Source organism: Anomaloglossus baeobatrachus, chromosome 1, assembly GCF_048569485.1.
Source record: "Anomaloglossus baeobatrachus isolate aAnoBae1 chromosome 1, aAnoBae1.hap1, whole genome shotgun sequence".
Taxonomy (NCBI): Eukaryota; Metazoa; Chordata; class Amphibia; order Anura; family Aromobatidae; genus Anomaloglossus; species Anomaloglossus baeobatrachus.
The window spans coordinates 931,961,923-931,987,116 of record NC_134353.1 but is presented as its reverse complement, the minus strand read 5'-3'; the positions used below and the strand labels follow the sequence as shown (position 1 = coordinate 931,987,116).

At 42.9% G+C, this 25,194-nt stretch overlaps 1 protein-coding gene across 1 annotated transcript in view; it reads left to right on the top strand.

The window, feature by feature from the left end:
* Positions 1-25,194, top strand: part of DCC (DCC netrin 1 receptor) — a 1,217,792-nt gene that overhangs the window by 733,849 nt on the left and 458,749 nt on the right. The gene's annotated exons all lie outside the window — the stretch shown is intronic.

Sequence of the window (25,194 nt, the reverse complement as noted above, 5' to 3'; positions counted from 1 at the left end):
TGAACTATTTGGCCATAAAAACCATCATTATGTTTGGAGCAAAAAGGGAGAAGCTTTGAAGCCTCAGAACACCATCCCAACTGTGGAACACGAGAGTGGCAGCATCATGTTGTGGGGTTTATTTGCTGCAGGAGGGACTGGTGCACTTCACAAAATGAGATGGCATCATGAGGAAAGAAGATTATGTGGCAACACTGAAGAACATCTCAAGACATCAGCAAGGAAGTTAATGCTTTGGCGGAAATGGGTCTTCCAAATGGACAATGACCCAAAGCATCTGCCAGACTGGTTACAAAGTGGCTTAAGGATAACAAAGTCAATGTTTTGGAGTGGCCATCACAAAGCCCTGATCTCAATCCTGTTGAAAATGTATGGGCAAAGCTGAAAAGGCCGGTGCAAGCAGCGACCTACAAACATGGCTCAGCTACACCAGTTCTGTCAGGAGGAATCGCCCAAATTCCTACCAACTATTGTGAGAAGCTTGTGGAAGGATCCAAAACATCTGACCCAAGTCATACAGTGTAAGGGCAATGCCACCAAATACTAATGACATGGAGGAAACTTCACTGCACAGAAAGGAATAAAAATGCCTTAACACATTCTCTCTCTCTCATTATTCTGGCATTTCGAAAATAGAAATAATTTTGGTTCCTAATTGACCTAAAACTGGAAAGGTTTATTCTGATTTCGTGTCAGATAGTGAGAAAAACCTGCAGATGTGTCTTCATAGAGAGCGGAGGGAAAAACCCGCAGATATGTCTGTATAGAGAGAGGAGGGAAAAACCTGCAGATGTGTCTGTATAGAGAGTGGAGGGAAAAACCCGCAGATATGTCTGTATAGAGAGAGGAGGGAAAAACCTGAAGATGTGTCTGTATAGACAGCGGAGGGAAAAACCTGCAGATGTGTCTTTATAGAGAGCAGAGGGAAAAACCTGAAGCTGTGTCTTTATAGAGAGTGGAGGGAAAAACCTGCAGATGTGTCTTTATAGAGAGCAGAGGCAAAAACCTGCAGATGTGTCTTTATAGAGAGCGGAGGGAAAAACCTGCAGATGTGTCTTTTATAGAGAGTGGAGGAAAAAACCTGCAGATGTGTCTTTATAGAGAGTGGAGGGAAAAACCTGCAGATGTGTCTTTATAGGGAGTGGAGGGAAAAACCTGCAGATGTGTCTTTATAGAGAGCACAGGGAAAAACCTGCAGATGTGTCTTTATAGAGAGCAGAGGAAAAAACCTGCAGATGTGTCTTTATAGAGAGCACAGGGAAAAACCTGCAGATGTGTCTTTATAGAGAGCACAGGAAAAAACCTGCAGATGTGTCTTTATAGAGAGCACAGGGAAAAACCTGCAGATGTGTCTTTATAGAGAGCACAGGGAAAAACCTGCAGATGTGTCTTTATAGAGAGCGGAGGTAAACTTCTAGTTTCAACTCTAGCTCAGATGTTTCCTCAGCTCCACATCCAGTGATCAATCCTTGGTTGGCGTTATCCCCGTCTCACTTGTACATGGGTTTCTACCTCTAATCCTCTGTGATATCAGAGATACCTGCGGATGTTGTGTACATTTTACCATATTTTAGTAGTTTATTTTTCCTTCCGAGTCGATAGACTATTTAATCTGCTGTTGTATCTTACAAGTCAAAGCCTTCATGTCCCTTTCCACCGGATGAAGACTGATGGTCAGGTTTACCGATGGCCATCGCGTCTCCGGCTCTCTTGTTATCCCGCCGTATTTGGCCGATCGCTGTGCTCTTAAGTAAGTAGACAGTAACAATGATAAACTATTGGCCTTGTAGAAAAGTTGTGCCGCATTAATTTCCATCGTGAAATATGGGACGCGTCTGCTTTATTGACTGGCCCAAAATATGCTAAATAATTGCCACTTCCTTAAGACTTTATACTTTAACCTTGAAATCGGATTCATGGTAACATCGAGTCAAGTTAAACTATCCATCTTATCCCCTATTGATGTCAACGCCGGCTGTGGCAAGGTCTATAGAAAATGCCATGGAACATCCGAAAAAGTAGCAAATAAAGAAACTTTATGGCAGAATTGCTGGGATGTAAAGACACCAAACACCACTATTTATCAATGGCGCAATCTCATAATTTATCTTAGTGGGTAATATGAACTTCTAGGACATGGGTAAAAATCAGGAGGATTTCTATTGAGATAAATGGAGCTGAGCTGCAATACCAGACACAACCTGTGGATGGGTGGGGCGCTGTTTTAGGATATAAGCAGCCATATGTGTCTATGCCTGCATGAGCCGATTAAAAATAAACACTCTGACTTATAAAATATGAATGAAAATAAAAGAAAAAATACATTTCTAAATTTTAAGAAGGAGAAATATCACCTCTATATCAACTAAAACATTTCCTTCCAAGGGCATCTATGTTGATCTCGCTCTAGAATCAGATATTATTTCAAAATCATCCAATTTGCATGGGAAAGTTATCATCTTGTAACACTTGCAGCCGGTGTAGGGGCAGAGAGCGGGATTAGTGGACCCACTGGACCACAGGGGAGACCCGGGCTTACCCTTTAGTTGGGGAGGCTTTACTAAGAGCCCACCATGAGGTCGACACCAGGTACCACACCAAGGTCAGTGACCGAGACTGTCGCAGCTAACCCCAGGACACGTGACGGACTCAGGTATAGGTGGGATGACTGAGGTAGGCTGGATAGTTGGGTACAGACAGGAATAGTGGGCATGACAAGGACAGAAGGAAAGGCAGACTCAAGTATATGTGACTGACACAGAGGTAACAGGACCTGACAACTAGCTAGACAGACAGGACACTGACTAACTGGGAACATTGTGCAGGTACCTCCCCTAATGGGAGGCTGCCTTAAATACATAGTGCTTCTCAGTCATAGGCTGAAAGGCATTCCCAGGAAATGGCACTCCAGCCCTTTAAGAGGATGGGCAGTGGGCACTTGCTAGTCTTAGAGCACTCCCGCGAACCCTGTGGGGCATGTACAGGGCCAAGGAGGGGAAGGAGGCAGGAGAGCATGGTAAAGGCAGTGCGGCAGCAGGGGAGAATAGGACCTGGCTAGGGCGTGAGTAAGTTGGCATCCCTTCTGGGGGGATGCCAGCGCTACACGTCTGATTTTGGATCCAACTCATCTTCTCTGCAGTGGAAACCACAGGAGAAATTTTGTAGAGATGAGTAAATTGAATTTGCCTTGAAAAAATGTCATTAGAATTCAATTTTATTGCAATTTGCTGGTAATGGTCTTAAAATAAAAAAAAAAACTGACCTCTCCTGAGTCCTCACCATATCTATCCCATCACCACCAGTTCTCCAATTGGGTCTTCTGTCTTCTTTTTATTTTCCCTACAGCTGGGTGATCTATTTTCTTGGCCCCCTGCCGTCACGCGAGATGCATCATGTCAGTGATTTGCACATGCCCCCTCGTTGCCATCCATTGCGCCTCATGTGACGACCCCGACCCATGACACTGGGACCCACATGAAAGCATGGGGCTTAGTAAATGGAAGACCCTACTCAAAAGAAGATTGGAGAGTCTATCAGAGGACTGGCGGCAAGACAACAATAGCGAGAGCCAAGGAAGGGTGAGCCTTCCTGGCCAACTCTATTCACACGGAATTTATTTTGTCCCTATCAATCCCGTTCCCCTTTCCCTGAAGGGAGCATTTTAACTACATCAAATTTCAGGAGAAATTAGGTGTTACATACAGTACATACTACCTAAAAAAGAAGATTGGAAAGTTGATCAGAGGACTGGTGGATAAGACAAGAACGGCAAGAGCTGAGGAAGGGTGAGCCTTCCTGGCCCACTCTATTCACACGGAAATATTTTGTCCCTATCAATCCCTCTCCCCTTTCCCTGAAGTGATCATTTTAACTACATCAAATTTCAGGAGAAATTAGGTGTTACATTCAGTACATACTACCTAAAAAAGAAGATTAGAGAGTTGATCAGAGGACTGGTGGATAAGAAAAGAACGGCAAGAGCTGAGGAAGGGTGAGCCTTCCTGGCCGACTCTATTCACGCAGAATTTATTTGATTCATATCAATCCCTCTCCCCCTTCCCTGAAATTAGCGTTTTAACTGTATTGAATTTCAGGATAAATTAGGTATTACATACAATTCATACTACCTAAAAAAAGAGGGAAATATAGCCTCTAAGTCACCAATACTCCATCACATGTACAGTATATTGATTGCCATCTACAATTGGATGAGTTTTAGACAGGTGCGGTGAAAAAAAGGAAGCTTTCAAAAGTAGAAATGTTAAAGAAAATACAAAGTAAATAACCAAAAGCGAAATCTAAATGCCATCAGTATTTGGGGCAACCACCGCCCATTGACTTCATCAGTTATTCCACACAATTTTTGAAGAAATTCAGCAGGAAGATTGTTCCAAACATCTTAGACAACCAACCCCAGATCTTCTGTGTATGAGGCTTGTGCGGATCCTTCTGTCTCCTCATCCTAAACCGACTGGATGATGTGAGATGAGTGCTCTGTGGGGGCCGGACCATCATGTTCATGACTCCTTGTTCTTCTTTACAGCTCTTAAGACCTTTAGCAAACAAGCTGCCTTCTGTTACAACCAAAAATTTCACATTCAGACTCCAGAGGACATGCTGACATTTTTCTGCTCCCGTTCCTGTTTTCATGCATAGTTGAGTCACTTGTCCTTATTTCCATGTTAAGAGATATGGGTTTTAGTCCATGATTCTTCCATGAAGACCACTTCTGGCCAGACTTCTCCGAACAATGGATGTAGCTGGGTTCCATTAGTTGCTGCCAGTTCTGAGGTGATGGCACTGCTGGACATTTTTGGATATTGAAGGGAAGTAATATGATGTGTCCTTCATCAACTGCACTTGGCCGACCCTTGGTTCTCAATATTTCATGTTTCTTGGTGCTTCTTCTAAAGTTTGAACAACATATCTTGAAACCCCAATCTGCTTTGAAAGGTTTGCCTGGGAAATTCCTTTTCTGCTTCTCTATTCTTGTTTTCTTGTATAGTGGAGTCACTTGTCCTTGTTCCCATGGAAAAGATATGGATTTTTGTCCACAATTCTTCCGTCAAGACCACTTTATGGCCAGACTTTTCTGAACAATGGATGTAGCTTGGTCCCACTGGTTGTTGTCGGTGCTGAGCTTATGGCACTGCTGGCTATCTTCGGATACTGAACGGAACTTACAAGATGTGTCTTTTGATCTACTGCACTTGGCCAACCTAAAGTCCTCAATATTTCATGTTTCTTGGTGCTTTTTCTAAAGTTTGAACAACACATCTTGAAACCCCAGGCTGCTTTGAAATCTTTCCCTGGTAGACACCTTGCTGATGCAGTATAACTACCTTATGGCTTGATGCCGTGCTCAATCTTACTTTGGTATATGACCTGTGACAGGAAACCATTTTCCACAACCTCACCTTTATAGCAGAGTTTGCTGTTCCTGAATTAGTTTGATCCCTTTTACGTGTTTTTTTCTGTTTCGGTTACTTACTGTCACACTTGCCGCCGGGTGGTGGTACTGCGGCGAGCAGATGTGGACCCACTGGACCACAGGGAGACCCTAGACCTACCCCTTTGTGGGGTAAAGGCCGGGGCTGTAGCAGCTGACCCACAGGGCAGGGGCAGACACACATGCAGACAGGACTGAATCTCAAGTGTAAACAGGGACCATGAAGGTAGCAGAGACAGAAGCTACAGCCAGGGCAACTAGCACAGTGTCTGTTGTGGTGAAGGCCACCGGGGTAACTGAGGCTTGAGGCACACCTGGGATGGACACCAGTCTCTGGTGTGGCAGGGACCACAGGGATAGCTAAGGCTGGAGGCAGAACCGGTACGAACAGGCACAGTCTCTAGTGTGGTGGGGACCACTGGCATAGCTGAGGCTGGAGGCACAGCCGGGATGGACACAGGTACTGACAGGACTGGAAGCAGCGCAGGACAGAACCATATGGGAGAAGCAGAAACAGGATGGAATGGGACCAGACAGGATAGTCGACCTGACAACTGACTAGACAGAACCAACTGACTAACAGGATCTATGGTGTTGAACAGGCAACTTCCCTAGTGGGCGCTTGCCTTAAATACACAGTGCCTCTCAAAGATAGGCTGAGAGGCACTTCCTAGGAGTGGCACGCTGGCCCTTTGAGAGGGGTAGCGGTGCATATGCACTCCCTAGGAGCGCTCTTGGAGGTCCTGTGATGCACGCACAGACTCCAGAAGGTGGGCGGAGGAGAAACCACGTAGAGGAGTGAGCTGGGACACCGGGCAGCGTAGAAGGAGCCAAAGAATTGATGTTTTGAAGGCAAAGGGCGCTCACACCAAGTATTGATTTAACTTAGATTTCCCTTTTGCTCATTCACTTCATGGCTCTGTATTATGCCTAATTAAAGGGGGCAAGTTTGGAAATCCACCCACTATGGGGTCCACATATCCTAGAAGTGGGTCATTTTCATAGAAAAGGATTGTCCCCTTTTTTAAGGTGCAAATCGCACTAAAACACATTACTGTTATTCTGGCTGATCCTAAATATCAATCACCCCCATTTCACATAATAAACAATGTTAAACACTATTTTTAATCAAAAATTGCCAGAGCACAAAAAAAAAACCCAAAACACAACTTTTTTTTTTTTTTGTCTGTGCATTTTACATTGTGGATTGAATTTGTCCCATCTGTCATGTATTTATGGGTTTTATTTGTAAGACTCCAGTCACAGTCTTAATGTGATGTTTAAGTACCAGATGCTGCTCGAAAATTAAAAAGTAAATTGCACAAACAAATATGAAAATAATACAACTCACAGATGCCGCTAATTATTGTGTGTGTGTCAAACCGCAACCGAATAGCGTTTTGGGCTTAATTGCAATTTGAAATGAGTCTGAGCAAATATTCCTATAAATAACGTCTCTTGTTCCCTTTTTTGTCCTTTCTCAAACTTCTTTATTAAGATAAATTTACTTTACGCCTGCAGTAAAAATTCTGTTAAATATTCGCTGATTATGAAATGACTGAGGATACTGAAGCGTTAGTAAAGTTATAAAGTTCCCTAACTAAAAACAATAACTAAATACAAAATATAATATTTTAAAGGTTGGTAAATAAAAAAATCTTTAACTAGATTTTTATTTTTGCAAAGAAAATCAGTTTGCAGGATTATGCATAAAATAAAATATTCTTTAAAAAAAAATGTTAAATAAAAAAAATTGAAAATCTCACATATATCATAATTCAGAATTATAAGACTTATTGGAGAGGAGCGAATCAAATCTAAACTAATCGGATTTGCAACAAATGTCCCCAAAAATTCATACATTGAAAAATCTGAATCTGTAGAGATTACCAATCAGCTCCTCTTCATTCTTCCAGTTGGCTTCTTTAACTTTTCCAATTGCCTCCTTTTCCTTTTCCAATCAGCTCCTCTTCTATTTTCTAATTGGCATATTTTCCTTCTACCAATCGGCTCCTCTTCCTTCTTCCAATCTGTTTCTCTTCTTTTTTCCAATTTGCTCCACTTCCTTTTACAATTGTCTTCTCTTCACTCTTTCAATTAGCTCCATTTCCTTCTAACAATCGGCTCCACTTCCTTCTTCCAATCTGCTCCTCTTCCTCCTTCCAATCGGCTCCACTTCCTTCTTCCAATCTGCTCCTCTTCCTCCTTCCAATCGGCTCCACTTCCTTCTTCCAATCTGCTCCTCTTCCTCCTTACAATCGGCTCCACTTCCTTCTTCCATGCAGCTCCTCTTCCTTCTTCGAATATGCTCCTCTTCCTTCTACCAATCAACTCCTTTTTCTTCTTCTAGTCAGCTCCTCTTCTTTCTTCCAATTGGCTCCTCTTCCTTCTACTAATCGACTCTTTTGTCTTCTTCCAGTCAGCTCTTCTTTGTTCTTCTAATTGTCCCATTTTCCTTTTACAAATCAGCTCCTCTTTCTTCCTCTACTTGGCTCTTCTTCCTTCTTCAATCAGCTCTCCTTCCTTCTTTCAATTAGCTCCTCTTCTTTCTTCCAATCACTCCTCTTCTTTCTCACAATCTGCTCCCTTTCCTTTTCCAATCGTCTCATCTTCGCTCTTCCAATCGGCTCATTTTTTTTCTTCCAAGCTGCTGCTCTTCTTTCTTCCAATCAACTCTTCTTCTTTCTTACAATCGGATATTTTTCCTTCTACCAATCAGATCCTCTTCCTTTTTCCAATCGGCTCTTCTTCCTTCTTTAACTTATCTCTTTTTCCTAATTCCAATTATCTCTCCTTCCTTCTTTCAATTGGCTCCTCTTCATTCTTACAATCGGCTCCTCTTCCTTCATCTGATCAGCTCATCTTCTTTATTTCAATCAGGTCCTCTTCTTTCTTCCAACCAACCTCTCATTGCTTTTCTAATCGGGTCCTTTGCATTCTACCAATCAACTCCTCTTCCTTCTTTCTATCAGCTCTTTTTCCTTCTTCCAATCATCTCTCCTTCCTTCTTTCAATTAGCTCCTCTTCTTTCTTACAATCGGCTCCTCTTCCTTTATCTGATCGGCTCATTTTCTTCATTTCAATCAAATCCTCTACTTTCTTCCAACCAGTTTCTCTTTTCTTTGCTAATCGGGTCGTTTGCCATCTACCAATCAGCTCCTCTTCCTTCTTCCAATCGGCTTTTTTTCCTTCTTCCAATCAGCTCCTCTTCTTTCTTCCAATTGGCTCCTCTCCCTTGTACTAATCGACTCTTATGTCTTCTTCCAGTCAGCTCTTCTTCGTTCTTCCAATTGGCCCCCCTTCCTTTTATAAATCAGTTCCTCTTTCTTCCTCTACTTGGGTCTTCTTCCTTCTTCAATCAGCTCTCCTTCCTTCTTTGAATTAGCTCCTCTTCTTTCTTCCAAGCAGCTCTTCCGTCTTCTTATTGTCTCTTTTTCCTTCTTTCGTTTGGCTCCTCTTCTTCTTGCAATCACTCCTCTTCTTTCTTACAATCTGCACCCTTTCCTTTTCAAATTGTCTCATCTTCACTCTTCCAATCAGCTAATATTATTTCTTCCAAGCTGCTGCTTTTCCTTCTTCTAATCAACTCCTCTTCTTTCTTACAATTGGATCTTTTTCCTTCTACCAATCAGATCCTCTTCCTTTTTCCAATCGGGTCTTCTTCCTTCTTTAACTTATCTCTTTTTCCTAATTCCAATTATCTCTCCTTCCTTCTTTCAGTTGGCTCCTCTTCTTTCTTACAATCGGCTCCTCTTCCTTCATCTGATCAGCTCATCTTCTTTATTTCAATCAGGTCCTCTTCTTTCTTCCAACCAGCCTCTCTTTGCTTTTCTAATCGGGTCCTTTGCCTTCTACCAATCAGCTCCTCTTCCTTCTTTTGATCAGCTCTTTTTCCATCTTCCAATCATCTCTCCTTCCTTCTTTCAATTAGCTCCTCTTCTTTCTTACAATCGGCTCCTCTTCCTTTATCTGATCGGCTCATTTTCTTCATTTCAATCAAATCCTCTACTTTCTTCCAACCGGTTTCTCTTTGCTTTGCTAATCGGGTCCTTTGCCTTCTACCAATCAGCTCCTCTTCTTTCTTCTAATCGGCTCCTCTTCTTTCTTCTAATCGGCTCCTCTTCTTTCTTTCAGTCGGGTCCTCTTCTTTCTTCTAGTCGGGTCCATTTCTTTCTTCCAATTGGCTCCTCTTCCTTCTTCTTGTCCCTTTGGTCTTCCGCTTGTCCCTGACGGTGAAAAGGCTCTACGCGGTCATGTCAACGTCGTGGAGAGGAGCCAATCGGAAGAATGAAGAGTAGCAGCAAGGACAGGGTGTGCCGAGGTGAGATACGTACAATAGTTAATTATTGTTTAACCCATTCCAGGTAAATTAAATTCAAACTAAATTTATTTGATGCAAATTGAATTTTCTCCCTGAATTGAGTGGATCAGCCGGAAACAAAAATTTCAGAAGATTTGCTCAACTCTAATACTTATGTAAGAACTTTAACAATTTTTTCTTTGCCAACATATTTTTAACTATAGTGAACGTCTTAAAAAAAAAAACAAAAAACGTTAAACGGCAAAATTACTCCTCACCCTAGAAAAGCAAAAAAAAGTTCAGAATAATAAAAATATATATTTATCCCAAAATAGTTTTATTAAAAGTATGAGTCATACCACAAAGAACAAGTCTTCGTATGGCTGCCTGAGCGGAAACATGAAAAAAGTTACAATTCTTGGCATACGGAGCTATGTAAATTGTATTCTGCTATAACATATGCTAATATTGTGCAAAATTCTGTAAAAATAGGCCGTGTAAAGAAGGGAGGCTCAACGTTTTGGCAATGAACTGGCAGCTATTGATAGAAGCTTCAGTCATCCTCAAATATAATCCCTACTACACAATTAGTTATAGTGTTTTTCCTGCCCGGACCTTCTCGAGTGATGGCTGCCTTTGGTTTCTGACCTGTCTTGATCCTGTTCTTATATGTTCTGTAATATTTCCTGTCTTTGTGACTTCGCTATTGATTGACCTCTTGGAATATGACCCGGACTATTCTTCGGACTATGTTTTTGACTCTTGACTCATCCTTCCAGTTACTGAGCTGATTAATATCCTTGCTTCATGCTCGCTCCTCCGGCCAGCAGCTACTTTGTGGACACAACCCAGGGGTCCCCATTGTCAATCCAGCCCAAAGGATTTTGAGACATCAGAAAAACAAAACTATTCTTCGGACTATGATTTTGACTCTTGACTCATCCTTCCCGTTACTGAGCTGATTAGTATCCTTGCTTCATGCTCACTCCTCCGGCCAGCAGCCACTTCGTGGACACAACTCGGGGGTCCTCATTGTCAATCCAGCCCAAACAATTTAGAGACATCAGAAAAACAAAACTTTAGGGGAAACTATCATCTGGAAATGACTTTTTGTTTATATCAACTTTTTATGTTAAAGGGGTTGTCCACTACTTGGACAACCCCTTCTCGTTCACCATGTGCGCCCCCCATAAAAATAACAAAGCCTATACCCACCTTTGGTACTAGTGCGGTTCCAGCAATATCGGAAATCACGTTCCTAGGACCCACGTGACATTGTTATAACACGAGAGCCCCGTGACTAATCAGCGCTTTTGGATGCAGGAGTCATTAACAGGAAGTGAGCGGCAACTGCAGCGCTTGCTTCCTGTTCATTACTTAATTGTACAAATGTGGTGAGAAGGAAGTCGGCGCTGATTGATCGTGGGGCTCACATGTCAATAATGTCATGTGGGCCCCGGTAATGTGAGTTCTGATATCATTAGAACCCTCCGGCACTGGAGGTGAGTATAGGCTTTTTATTTTTATGAGGGCAAACATGGAGAATGAGAATGGGTTGTTCTTGTAGACGAAGACAACCCCTTTAAAAGTTTTTGTATACATTTTTGGATTTTATTATTATATCACAATCTGTGTTAAACATAAAAAATTGAAATTTTTACATGGGCCATTGCAACTTTCTCAGACTCTTCCTGTGGTATTAGGAAATGCACATGTACATTAGCCACAATGTTCAGACCATGACCATATCTTTTGTATTAAAGCATCTAATGATCGTGTGCAATGGTCATTGTGAATTGGCTTTTATGAATGATGGATCCTGTGCTATCAGCTGTGTATAGAGGTGTTACCTGTTATTATAATCCTGCCTCTGCTGATAAGGAATCTGCAGAAAACTGTTTGTGAAAGAACAGAGAAGGCAGTCAGCTGTGGCTTCAGCTTTTGTGATTGCTGGATTCTGTGGTTTCTGCTGTGTATAGAGGTGTTACCTGTTATTATAATCCTGCCTCTGTTGATAAAGAAACTGCTGACAACTGTCCCTGAAAGCACAGAGAAGGAAGTCAGCTGTGGCATCAGCTTTTGTGATTGCTGGATCCTGTGCTTTCAGATGTATATAGAGGTGTTATCTCTTATTATAATCCTGCCTCTGCTGATAAGGAATATGCAGAAAACTCTTCCTGAAAGGACAGAGTAGGGAGTCAGCTGTGAATTTGGCTTTTGTGATTGCTGGAATCTGTGCTTTCAGCTGTGTATAGAAGTGTTACCTGTTATTATAATCCTGACTCTGCTGATAAGGAAACTGCTGAAAACTGTTCCTCAAAGCACAGAAAAGGTAGTCACCTGTGGCTTTGGCTTTTGGGATTGCTAGATCCCGTGCTTTCAGCTCCATATAGAGGTGTTACCTGTTATTATAATCCTGACTCTGCTGATAAAGAAACTGCAGAAAACTGTTCCTGAAAGCAGAGTAGGGAGTCAGCTGTGGCTTTGGCTTTTGTGATTTCTGGATTCTGTGCTTTCACCTGTGCATAGAGGTGTTACCTGTTACTATAATCCTGACTCTGCTGATAAGGAAACTGCTGAAAACTGGCCTGAAAGGACAGAACTATGAATGTAAAATAGTCTCAATGGCCAGTGTGAATATTAAAAAAAGTCTCATTTTGTTTTTAATTTTATTTATGTATAATCTAATTTATTTTTAAAAAATAAAGGGTCATTTTCTGGTTATAGATTCCCTATAAGGATATATTAAAAATCGAATCACAATTGTAAACTTTCGGAAAAAAAAAAAAAGGTTTCGATGATTGACAGTCACTGTGAGTTGCGTTTTCCATATCCAATGCGCCCTCCGCGGTGAATTTTATTTATCATGCCACGCGAGGGCCTGCAGGCAGGGAGACAAACGGAGCCGGGACGCTGCTGTCAGTCATAAGGGCGCTCGTGGAGCTCACTACAAAAAGACGTCTTAAAATTCCCGTTATTGGCTAAATGTTGAAAGCAGACTGTGTCAATAACTGGCATCCCATCACTGGTCAGGTCCTCGGATGTTGGCAGCTCTTTTATAGTCGAGTCTGACTGTTCTAAAATACAGATCAAGCTGAACAAATAACCTGATAATCTGCAGCCGAATTCACTGAAATGGATTTGCAAAAATAAATAAATCGTGGAAAAATGGAAAATATGTTCAAAATTGTCACATTTTTCTGCAGTTTAAAGGAACAGTAGTTCTAAATACTTCAAGTTACTTTTAAGCAGGGGCGTAGCTCTAGGGGGCGGAGAAAAGCGGGTCACGCCTTATCCTCCCTGCCCATGAGGGGACTCGCAGCCTCTTTACTATATATGAGAGTGGCATTCGCATAAATTATATGTTTAATTTTGAGGAAGGGGACTTTTTCTTAGTTTTTATCCTGTATCCCATAAGTTTAGCACTACTCCTTTGCTTTTGAGGCCTGAAATATCCATAAAGCACTGAGTCCTAGGTTGTACTGTGATACGGCCAAGTTGTGACAGACAGTCATTTGGTTTCTGGAAATAGAAGGTCACCGGGTTTGGCTGCCCAAAATGTTCCCTGACTTTCTATTGTTCTGCTGTCAGTATTCATTGGTATAGGTAGCTTTCCTGCTGGGTTTTTGTCTTTTCCCTTTTAGAACCCAGTGGAGCTCTCCTTCCATCCAGCTGCTGATTATCAGTATTCCTCTTGTGCTTAAATACTCCCTAGACTAGTGCTAGTGATATTATTCAGTTCTTTCAAGCTCTGGTTGCAAGCAGGTGGCTTGCTCTCAACTGTGGTATTGTTGCTGAAGATTTCCTGAACTTCTGAGTCATCTAATGGTAAGTAGTTCATGCATTTTCCCTGTATGTGTCCTCCTTGTGTCTTCTTTAGTGTTTAGTGGGGTTGACGAAGAGCTCATCCTACCTGTTCTCTATTTAGGGCCCAGCACTAGGGATACCTAGGGTCAGGTATCCGGCTTGGCGCATAGGTGCGGAACCTATCTAGAGCGGTGAGGGACCCTCGGGACAAGTGGTAGGTTTGGTCAGGGGTCACCATCTAACCCTTCCCTAGACACAGGGTTTCCCTTCCCTTTCTCCATTCGCTTCGTTCTGCCCCGTACCTATTGTGACACAAGTGCTATCGATTACTTAAGATGTTATGTGTCCATTAATGATGAGCTGATTGTGGAAATTCAGATTCATGTGGGGTCCTCATTCTATTCTTAAAAGGATCGTCCACTTAAAAAAACATATATATTTAGATGTTTGCCACATAAATATAAAAGTATATGATATATATATATACTGTGTGTATATCTACAGAATGGTTTAAAAGTAGGTGGACAGTATGTGTAATAGGGTTATCAAACATGGTGTAAAGTGAAACTGACTCAGTTGCCCTTAGCAACCAATCAGATTCCACCTTTCATTGTCCAAAGACTCTGTGAAGAATGAAAAGTGGAATCTGATTGGTTGCTAAGGGCAACTGAGTCACTTTCACTTTACACCATATTTGATAACCCTATTACACCTACCGTTCTATCCACCTACTTTTGGACTACTCTGTATATATATTTGTAGAGGCAAAACTCAATCGATATTCTGGTTTTATTATGTCGGGGCTCTGCTGAGGGACATTGGATTCTTCTATCTCCCAAAATAGTTTTCTGCTGGGAAATAGTCTGAAGGCCTCCATACACAATAGACAGTTGGCCGATTTGGTGATATCGGCAGGTTTGGCTGACCTTAGTCTTATGTATTTGGGGACCTCGAGCCTCGGGTACATTCAACATTATATGTAGAGATAGGTAACGGAAAGAGAACAATTCAGACTAAGGCAAGAAATAGGTCATTCATCTCTCCTCCGGAACAATAGGAAAGTCTTCCTTTCGGGAATTGATTGTTTCTATTGTGTTCAAGGCTTGCATTTTGCCCTCACATTTTGGACAACTGACCCGAGACTAACCAAGAAATGCAAAGATTTTGAAAGTCTTTGTTAATATTTGGAAACTAATGAGAGAGGCCAGCGAGATCGATCTGTACATTATATACAAGCTCCTTTCTATATTTTACCCTACATTTGAAGAAACTCGAAAATTCTTAAAGAGACAATAAACAAAGAAAACGCACACAACTATAGAAACAAAAAAACCCAATTCATCAGTTCTTCCCATTATCTTCTTCTTTTCTTGTTTTTAATCATTTTACAATTAAAACTGAAAAATGTATAAATAAATCTTTTGTGTCCCAATGCCCCACTCTTCTCCCTGTCTTGTGCCTGGCTGTTACACAACTGGCTGCAGCAGGAACCTCCCCCCTCTGACTATAGATAGATAACCTCCTTTCTCTCCTGTGTAAAAGGATAGGGCAGGAAATGTATTTTTCTATTTTTTTCTGCAGAAGTTCTGTTCTTGGTTTTAGTATCATACAGAAAACTAACAGGAAGAATAGTTTTATTTCATGGTTAAAGTACAGTAGTTGTTCCTTCTTCCCATCTTCAGGGGTGCATCACTCCCCTGCTTCCCAGGTACCTGCTTGTTGGAGGGTGGGGCGCTCCTGAAGATGGACAGTTTGAACAGGTGGTATCAGGGCCGCCATCAGGGCATGGCAGCCATTACTGGTGTATGGAGTCCTGTGAGGAGGCCCCCCTTTTCACCAGGCCCAAGACACAGCTGCAGCAGAGGGGGCCCACCTTGTTACTTCAGGCACTACACATGGCTAACTTGCATGCAAAATGCTTCAGAGGCATTGCATGCAAATTAGCCAAGTGGTGGAGCCAAGGTTAATGTGACTGAGCAGGGCCCAGCATGCAGCATTATGATGAGATCATCACTCTGTGACCTCATCACACTGCTGCAGGCAACTTAGAGCCGTGGAGGTGGTGAGGATGTGGTGGCTGGCAGGGAAGGGTAAGTGTTCCATGAGCTATAGACAGGAGTGGGATAACCGCCAGGGGTGGTGGTGGGGCCTGCCGACTGCAGCCCATGCTTCAGCTGAATGTGCATTGGAGGGGCAATGTGGGGATGTGGGTCAGAGGATATTAGACAGAAGGGCAGTGTGTGTAGAGTGATATTATACATAAGGGCAGTGTGTATAGGGGGATATTATATATAGGGGCAGTGTGGGAGAGATATAATTATGGAGAGTAGTAGTGCAGAGGGTGTATTATGGAGAGTTGCAGAGTCGGGAGTATTATTAATTTTCTGATGGAAATACTTCATTTTCTTCAAGGGCCATGACTGGATATATATATATATATATATATATATATATATATATATATATATATATATTATATATATTTTTTTTTTCAGCCAGCAGATGGTGTTTGATGGGCGCTATTAACGTATGATTGGTGAGGGAAGTACAGAAATGAAATTTTTCCAAGAGCGGCAGTGAGAGCGGTGGAGCCTGGGCGGAGTGTCAAGAGGGCCCAAAACTTTTGCCAGTATGGGGCTCTGAAGTGCCTGATGGCAGCTGAGGGCGTTATGGTCACGCTGATATCGCGGCTGTAGCCATTGATTAGCTATGATGGGGACATGTTGAATTTTTCTCATTATTGCCCTTTTAATGCTTTCCTACCTATGCATTTTACTAGATACTGCCCCCTAGGGTATGCACGGAGGAACATCATTGCTGTATTTGATGGTAGTTGTTACGCTCGGAGCCGTTGCTTCATCCTCGCCCCTAAACTTGTGATAAATATTTATTACCGTTTTTACCACTTTTCCGAGTTGTCATCTCAATATGTTTTCTCTTAGCAATAAAGAAAATAAAAAAGCAAAGAATGAGCAGCGACAGGATGATGTGATGAGATTGTGCCCTTGAGATGAAGATCTCGGAGTACGCCGAAGAAACAAATCAACTAAATTCTGCAAACTTCTCTACCTGATGGCTGTGACTGAATAATACGGTCACCCGGTTGCAGATCTCTCTGTCCCTTGACAGGTGCCATCACTTAGCAGTCATCGGCTTGAAGTCTTAGCAGGTGTATGCAGACAGATAGCAAGAGGGACACTTAGAAAAAAAGAATATTCCCATTTCAGTACTTTATGGCACCTGTATATCATGGGTGTGTCACGGGTGACAGACAATCATGTGGTTTCTGGCAATAGAAGGTCACAGCATTTGGCTGCATAAAATGCTCCCTGACTTTCTATTGTTCCTGCTGTCAGTATTCATTGGTATAGGTAGCTTTCCTGCTGGATTCATCTCTCTTCCCCTTTGGACCCATCACCTTCTCAAGAGCATTATCTTGGTGTTTAAATACCCTTTCCTTCCTTGGACTGGTGCTGGTGATATTTTTCAGTTCTTTCAAGCCTAGGTTGCAAGCAGGTGGCTTGTACTCCTCTGTGGTATCGTGGTAAACTCTGCTGAACTTCTACCTAAGTCATCTAAAATTAGTTCATGCTTTTCCTCCTGTGTGGCTCCTTGTGTCCTGTATACTGTTTAGTGGGGTTGGCAAAAAGCTAATCCCATCCGTTCCCTATTTAGTGCCCAACACTAGGGATATCTAGGGTCAGGGGTCCAGCTTTTCATCTCTTCCCCTTTGGACCCAGCAGGAGCTCGCCCTCTCAAGAGCATTCTCTTGGTGTTTAAATACCCCTTCCTTCCTTGGACTGGTGCTTGTGATATTTTTCAGTTCCTTCAAGCCTTGGTTGCAAGCAGGTGGCTTGTACTCATCTGTGGTGTTGTTGCTGAAAACTCTGCTAAACTTCTACCTGAGTTATCTAATGAAAATTAGTTCATGCTTTTCCTCCTGTGTGTCTCCTTGTGTCTTCTATAGTGGTTAGTGGGGTTGGCAAAAAGCTCATCCCATCCGTTCCCTATTTAGGGTTTAGCACTAGGGATATCTAGGGTCAGGGGTCCAGCTTTTCATCTCTTCCCCTTTGGACCCAGCAGGAGCTCACCTTCTCAAGAACATTATGTTGGTGCTTAAGTACCCCTTCCTTCCTTGGACTAGTGCTGGTGATATTTTTTAGTTCTTTCAAGCCTTGGTTGCAGATAACAGAAAACAGTAGAAGATGGGTTTTCAAAGCCACGCTATTGACCAAATCGGACCGATGATAGAGTTAATGTTTCTTTATTTTCATGCACAGGTCAATAGCTACTGTTTTCTGTTATCTGCCATACCTGGGGCTGCAGCTTTTGACCTGACTGTACATGCGTTTATAGGGGTTGTGACTGTCACAACTTCTATAGATGAGTTTGATTTCATTTACTACTCCTTTGTTGTTGGGGTAAGACCCTATTTGCACTTTTTTCCACAGTTTTTTTCATATTGATAAGCCTTGGTTGCAAGCAGGTGGCTTGTACTCCTCTGTGGTGTTGTTGCTGAAAATTCTGCTAAATTTCTACCTGAGTCATCTAATGATAAGTAGTTCATGCTTTTCCACCTGTATGTCCTCCTTGTGTCTTTGTTGGTGGTTAGTGGGGTTGACGAAAAGCTCATGCCATCCGTTCCCTATTTAGGGTTCAGTACTAGGGTGAGGTATCCGGCTTGGTGCATAGGTGCAGAACCTATCTAGGGTGGTGAGGGACCTCAGGGACTAGCGGTAGGTTTGGTCAGGGGTCACCATCTTCCCTCTCCTTAGACATAGGATTCCCCTTCCCTTCCGCCATGTACTTGGTACTTCCCCATACCTAGCGTGACACTCTATTATATAGGATGGGTAGAGCTTAATAAAGACCCCCTGAAATGTTCCGATTAGGAAGCAGAGACCGATCTGTAGAATGTTATAAATAACTGTATTTGTGCCCAAAAAGAGCGGTGCGAGCGTCTGCCCTTGGCTCGGAGGCAGCTCTGTGTGACAAAGTAAATTATAATGCTAATTCTTCCTGTCCTGTAGCGGTGTAATATATCGCCTCTGTTTCCCGGTGCATCCAGGACAGAGTAAACCAATTACCTTCCATTATGATAATGTTACAGATTGTAGCTCCGGAGTCACAACCATTTTCGGAAAAAGCAGTTATCTTAGTTAAGAATCGAGTTCACTATAAAAAAGCAAAGTGTTAATGTAGAGACGGGTCACCGAGAACCCAAAGAGTCAATCTGTATCCAGCTTGTCATGTTTACAGGGGGTTTCTTGGTTGGATATATCCAAAGTCATGATTGAGCTCCCGGTAGCGGTTTGACCCCTTGATGCACCTCTCTCCAATGACAGGAGATCAGCTGAAAGGAACATTTTACTTTGACTGTAATTAGAGAAGACGTGTAAAACGCAAACCCAAAATATTTCATCCATCAATGACCCCCGATATCCTTTTTTGAGGTTCGTAAAGTAATTTGCATATTTTGATGATCCGATAATTGAGTGCGCCGATAAAAATAATGTCACCGATCAACCGGTGAACAGTCAGACCATTTCCGCCAGTGGTGAAATCATCGTTATCGTCAGTATCTCTTCCGATGTTGGCTGATGACAACCCGATGCTTAGAGTTGACAAAAAGATCTACAGGACCAATCACCACATCGGTAGTCCATGACTGCCGGTTGAATGTCCTACAAACATCCCACTACCTGCGATATCCTCAGAGCCTTTTCTGAATTGTAGGCTGCTAAAATGTTATCGTGCGTTGCGATGCATGTGGTGGTCTACTGATCAGAAGAGCAGGAGGTTCATGGTGCTCTGTTCTGGTTGGCCATGGACTACTGATGTGGCCTTTGCTCATCTCTAATGGGGACAGAACGATTTTAATAAGGATTATTCTGTTCCTGTCCAGTTTTTATTGGCACATGTGAGCATGTCTGAAAACGAGAGCTAATCACCAATCATTAACCTCATATGGCTAGCTCGTGCTTGACCCATTAGTGACAGCCTAAGTTTTGCTCCCATAACTGGGATCGGAATATCCTTTGATCTTGGCCATTTAACCTTTCCATCGCTCGATCATCATGACTAAGGGGTCTCCTTCCTACAGTCAGTGCAATAAGTTTTCTGATTGTTTGTTTGTTTGTTTGATGGGAAACTTGAGAGTCCAGAAATAGTAAAATTGGGGATCTAGAAAGAATTCAGGGCTGACTGGAATCTAAACGCATCTCCATACACATTAGATCAAAGTCGAAAGATTGGTTGACCATCCAATGTATGTGGGGTATCTCGCTATCCTCATTCTTTCTTTCTTTTAACAACCTTCAGCTCAACCTTGAACCATGGTGACTTGATGGATGAACGCTCTGTAGTAAGATCAATCCTGTGCAGCCTAGATAGGTCCACCATGGTTTTCTCCTCCTAGATTGGTCACCAGGGTCTTCTTCACTTAGATAGGTCCACCAGAGTCTTCTCAATCTAGATAGGTACACTAGGGTTTTCTCTGCCTTGATTGGTCCACCAGGGTCTTCTCCACCTAGTTATGTACACTAGGATCTTATCTGCCTAAATAGGTCCACCAAGGTCTTCTACGCCATTGAATTCAATCACCCGATCCTTCTGTTCTCCAGGGAGATAAATCACTGCCAGAGTTGATTGGCATTGGCTTTTCCCATTCCCTTGTCCCATTGAAAACCAATAAATTGTCAATTGAGATATGTATGAGGTGTTTGGGTGGCCTCGTCACCCTCCCTCTTTCTTTCTTTTAATGTCCTTCAGTGCGATCTTGAGACATGGTGACTTGTTGGATGAACGCTCTCTAGGAAGATCAATCTTATGCAGCCTAGGTAGATCCACCAGGGTTTTCTCTGCTTAAATTGGTCCAACATGGTCTTCTCCACCTAGATAGGTACACTAGAGTTTTCTCCGCCTAGATAGGTCCATCAATGTCTTCTACGCCATTGAATTCAATCCCCTGACCTTCTGTTCTCCAGGGAGATAAATCACTGCCAGAGCTTTGTGGCATTGACGTTTCCCCTTCCATTGTCCCCATTGAAAACCAATAAATTGTCAATTGAGATGTGTATGAGGTGGTTGGGTGGCCTCGTCACCCTCCTTCTTTCTTTCTTTTAATGGCCTTCAGCTCGATCTTGAGCCATGGTGACTTGATGGATGAATGCTCTGTAAGAAGATGGATCTTGTGCAGCCTAGGTAGGTCCACCAGAGCTTTCTCCATCTAAACTGGTTCACCATGGTCTTCTCCACCTAGATAGGTCCACCAGGGTCTTCTCAACCTAGATAAGTACACTAGGGTTTTCTCCACCTAGACAGGTCCACCAATGTCTTTTATGTAATTGAATTCAATTCCCCAATCCTTCTGTTCTCCAGGGAGATAAATCACTAGCAGAGCTGGGTGGCATTGGCTTTTCCCCATGTCCCCGGTTGAAAAACCAATACATTTTCAATTGGGATGTGTATGAGGTGGTTGGGAGTGATAGCTGATGGCTGGGTAAGGTCTTGGCCAACAACCATATGTATGGCTAACAGTTTGGGTGCATAAAAGCTGGCCATATCTATCCCGATTGCCTCATACTCATCGGATGGTCAACCTGCCCCCATATAATATACAAGATTGGTCAACTGTAATCTACTGTTCGGAAATGTTCATGTGTTTTCAATGAGGACAGTGGAGAAAGTCTCTGCCAAACTCGACTGAAAGCCAGATGCTTGATCATGATCATTTGACCTGAAAAGTCAGAAGACCCCCAGACATGTCAGATGGTCGCCAATCCATATAGTCTACTGGTTGGACACGTTGTCTTCTAATGTGTGTTGGGTCCTCACTGCATACTGGGGGGCTAATACTTAGTAAGTGTAAGGTAGACTTGGAAGAGTTTAGAAAAATGGAAAAAATAAACAAATAAATTGTTTGTCCCGGAAAGTTGTGAAAGTTGTATTTGGCGCATTCTGTATACCTGACAAGGTGAAAATTGAAACATCAGCCGATCGACCAGAAGAACGTGGCGGCTTTATTACCGAGTGACAAGCAAATTAACATGTTTAATGTGTGTCTATATTCGGACGATTCCGCGTCTAATCTTTTACCCTTTAATTTATGGTGTCAGGGAATGGAGAGCTCAAAAATAGTTCTACAACATTTTAGCAATAAAGTTACAGAGCACTGTAGGACGGCCACACTTTTATTGTTGGCTCTACTTTAAAAAAAAAAAGAAATAAATAAAAACATTTAAAAAAAGAAATAAATAAAAATAGCGCCACCTTTATCTACAGGTTGTGCCTGGTATTGCAAGTTTTTGCAAATGGACCTGAATTGCAATACCAGGCACAGCCACCAGAGGGGCGCTGTTCCTTTTTTTTTTTTCTTTTATTCCTTGCAGCTTCTTAATATAACACTGAAGATTCGCACGTACAGAGCTGGTATCTGAGCGTTTCATATGGTAAATCCGTTCCTGAGGGGTTTCCTGCACTGGAAATCAGACAATAAAGGATCTCAGCCCTTCATGTGGGAATGATACAGTCTTCTAATAATGTGCACACACCTCAGCCCTGGGGGAGGGGAGCGGGGGGTCTGGGGTCTCCAGCCAGGAGATAATGAGGGACCCATCTGTACATAATTCAGGGGTGGACACAATGCATCATCACCTTTGTTTCGGGTCATGTGTTTGTTCTTTGTATACTGGAAAAAAAAAAAGCTGAATAAAATGAAAGTTATTTACTTTTTTAAGATTTTTATTTCCCCTCTCTTTGGTTTTCACTTTTTTATTCCTTATTTGCGCTGTTTCCTTGGATTCTTGTTTCCTGTTTCCCTTCCCTTTCATCTCTTCCTCCTTTCTTCCTTTTTTTTTCTTTTACACTTTCTTGCTTTCTCTACCTCTCAATCTTTTATTCCACTGTTTGAACTTACTGTTTTTTCTCATTGCTTTATTTTTCTCTGCTTTTCTCCAAATTTAAAGGGATTTTTTTAATGAAAGCTTATTGCTAATTTTCACCAATTTCGTCCATGTTCCTTTGCTCCTTTCACACACCAGACCCTTGTTCTTGGAGGTAGAGATCCAGCGCTCAAACCATCACGAATCAGCCAGATATTACCTATCCACTCCTTCCTTCCTTCCCTTCCCCCTTCTTTCCCTCCTTTCTTACATACTCCTATTTTACTTCCTTAATTTCTTGTAATTTCTTACTCCCTGCTGTTTACTTCACTTTCCTTTATTTTCCTTCCTTCATCCCACTCTTGTAACTTCTTCATTCTCTCTCTTACTTTCCCTCCTTTCCTTCTTTCCGTTATTCTCTTCCATCTTTCTTTCTTCCCTCTCTTCTTTTACCTCTATTCCTTCTCTAAACATGTCCTTTTCTTTCCCATCCATCCTTCATTCTTTTCCTTTCCTTCCATCTTCTATTTATTTCTTCTTCTTTTGGCCTTTCCCTCAATCCATTTTTTTGTTTATTTCTTCCAGTGATTGAACATCCACAGATTAATCAGACATTAACTCCCCTCTCTTTCTTTCCTTCCTTCACTTCTCTCATTTCCTCCTTCTTCCCTTCCTTCCATTTTTCCTTCCTTTCTTTCTTTATTCATTAGTTTTCTCCTATTCTTCCTTTCTTCCTTTTTCCTCCTTCCTCTTCTTTGTTCCATCTTTCTTTCCATTCATTTTTTTCTTTCTTCCATCATTCCCTTCTTTTCTTGTTCCCTTTCTTTCGTCTTTCCATCCTCACTGATTCTTTCCTTATTTCCTTCCCTCTTTATTTCCTTCCTTCCCTCCTTTTCTTCCTTCATTCCTTCCCTTTCTTACTTCCTTCTTTCCTTCTCCCTCTTTCCCTTCTTCCTTACTTCCCTTGTTCTTTCCTTCATTTATTTTACCATTCCTTCCTACTTTACTCCCTCCCTCCTTCCTTCCTTATCTTCTTCCCTTCCTTTCTTCTTTTTTCATCCTTGCCTTTCTTTTACTTCTTTCCATTTTTTTGTATTCTTCCTTCATTTTTTTCCATTCTTCATTCCCTCCCTTCCTCCACTTTCCTCTTCTCTTTCCTCCTTCTTCCGACCTTTCCTCTTTTCTTCCATCCTTCTTTCCTTCGTTCCCTTCATCCTTCATCATTCCTTACTACTTTACTCCCTACCTCCCTCCTTTCTTCCTTCCTACCTTCCTTCCTTCTCTTCTTCCCTTTCTTTCTTCTTTTTTCATCCTTGCCTTTCTTTCTTCTTTCCATTTTTTTGTATTCTTCCTTCAATTTTTCCTTTCTTCATTCCCTCTCTTCCTTTCTTCCTTCCACTTTCCTCTTCTTTTTCTTCCTTCTTCTCTCCTTTCCTCTTTTTTTCCATCCTTCTTTCCTTCATCCTTCATCATTCCTTCCTACTTTCCTTCCTTCCTTCCTCCTTCATTCATTCTTTCTTTTTCCCTTCTTTCCTTCCATTTTTTTTTCTTACTTTGTGACGCCCTGGGCAAGCCAGGGGTCACAGGTCATTGCACCATCACACCCTACATCCCAGTTAGGAACACCAAAGCTAAACTAAAATCCTTGTTGCCTTCCTCCAGAGGCTGATGTTCACACCAGGGGGTGGGCCAGGCGGTTGGCTCCGCCCACCGAGGAGTTCACAGCTCTGGAGGCGGGAAAAACCAGTCAGTCAAGCTAGGGACGGAAAGGAGTAAACAGCTAAGATGAGCTAAGGAAGTGAAAGTAGTGAAGTAAAGTGGAGTAGTAAAGGAGGAGTAGGAGAAGTGGAAGGAAAGTGAGAACAGTTACAGAAAGGAAGCTTGAAGTGAGTCCAGCTGTGTGCAGGACAGAGTCAGCAAGGTCAGCAATGGTGGTGATTGTCTGAAGGGGGGACCGTTTGGAAGTTCCTGGAAGGACCGCGGACGGGTAGTGACCCGGCGGTCTGGAGCAGTGTACCAAAGGACAGTCAGCACCAGGGCAGGGGCCTCTCGGACCCCGGCAAGGCTAGGAGTCGCCATAATTTGCCAAATCCGTCAGTGATGGGGACGTAGATCCCCCAACAACCAAGTCCCGATTGAAGGCAACAGCCCAACCTGTACAACAGAGACACCGCCACTGCCAGGGCACCAGTTTCTGAGGGCCAGCGCCTGCGGGCAAAGAGTAGAGCTCCTCCGGTCCAGCTTGAAGCCGGGGAGCGGGTTACCGGTGGGAACCCATCGCGACCAACACACAACATTAGGTGCAAGGAAAAGGGACATCACCACTACCGACTGGGTGAGCAAGTGCAGCCGTCCGTGGGACCGACCAACCAGCCGTGTGGTTTACCGAGAACTGTGTCACTGTCTCACGCTGAGTGAGTACCACGGTGCCGCAAGGCACAGCGCTGCCCCCGCGTCCCTGCGCCCACCAGGCCCTGCATCATTCACATCATCACCGGGCCCCGGGATCACCAACCCCTACCCACGGAGGGGCAACACAACACCTAGCTGCTCCACATCACCACTCCCGGGATCCCCGTATTGAGCAGCGGTGGTGCTACAAATCACCACAACCGTGGGTGGCGTCACGGACATTATCCCAACACCCAAACACCCCCTTTCACTCACGGGCGAGGAGCGCCGCTCGAGAACCCCCGGGAACCGGCCCACAGCTCGAGCCACCACTGAGCAGCGGCAGCCGCCGGACCCGAGCAGAA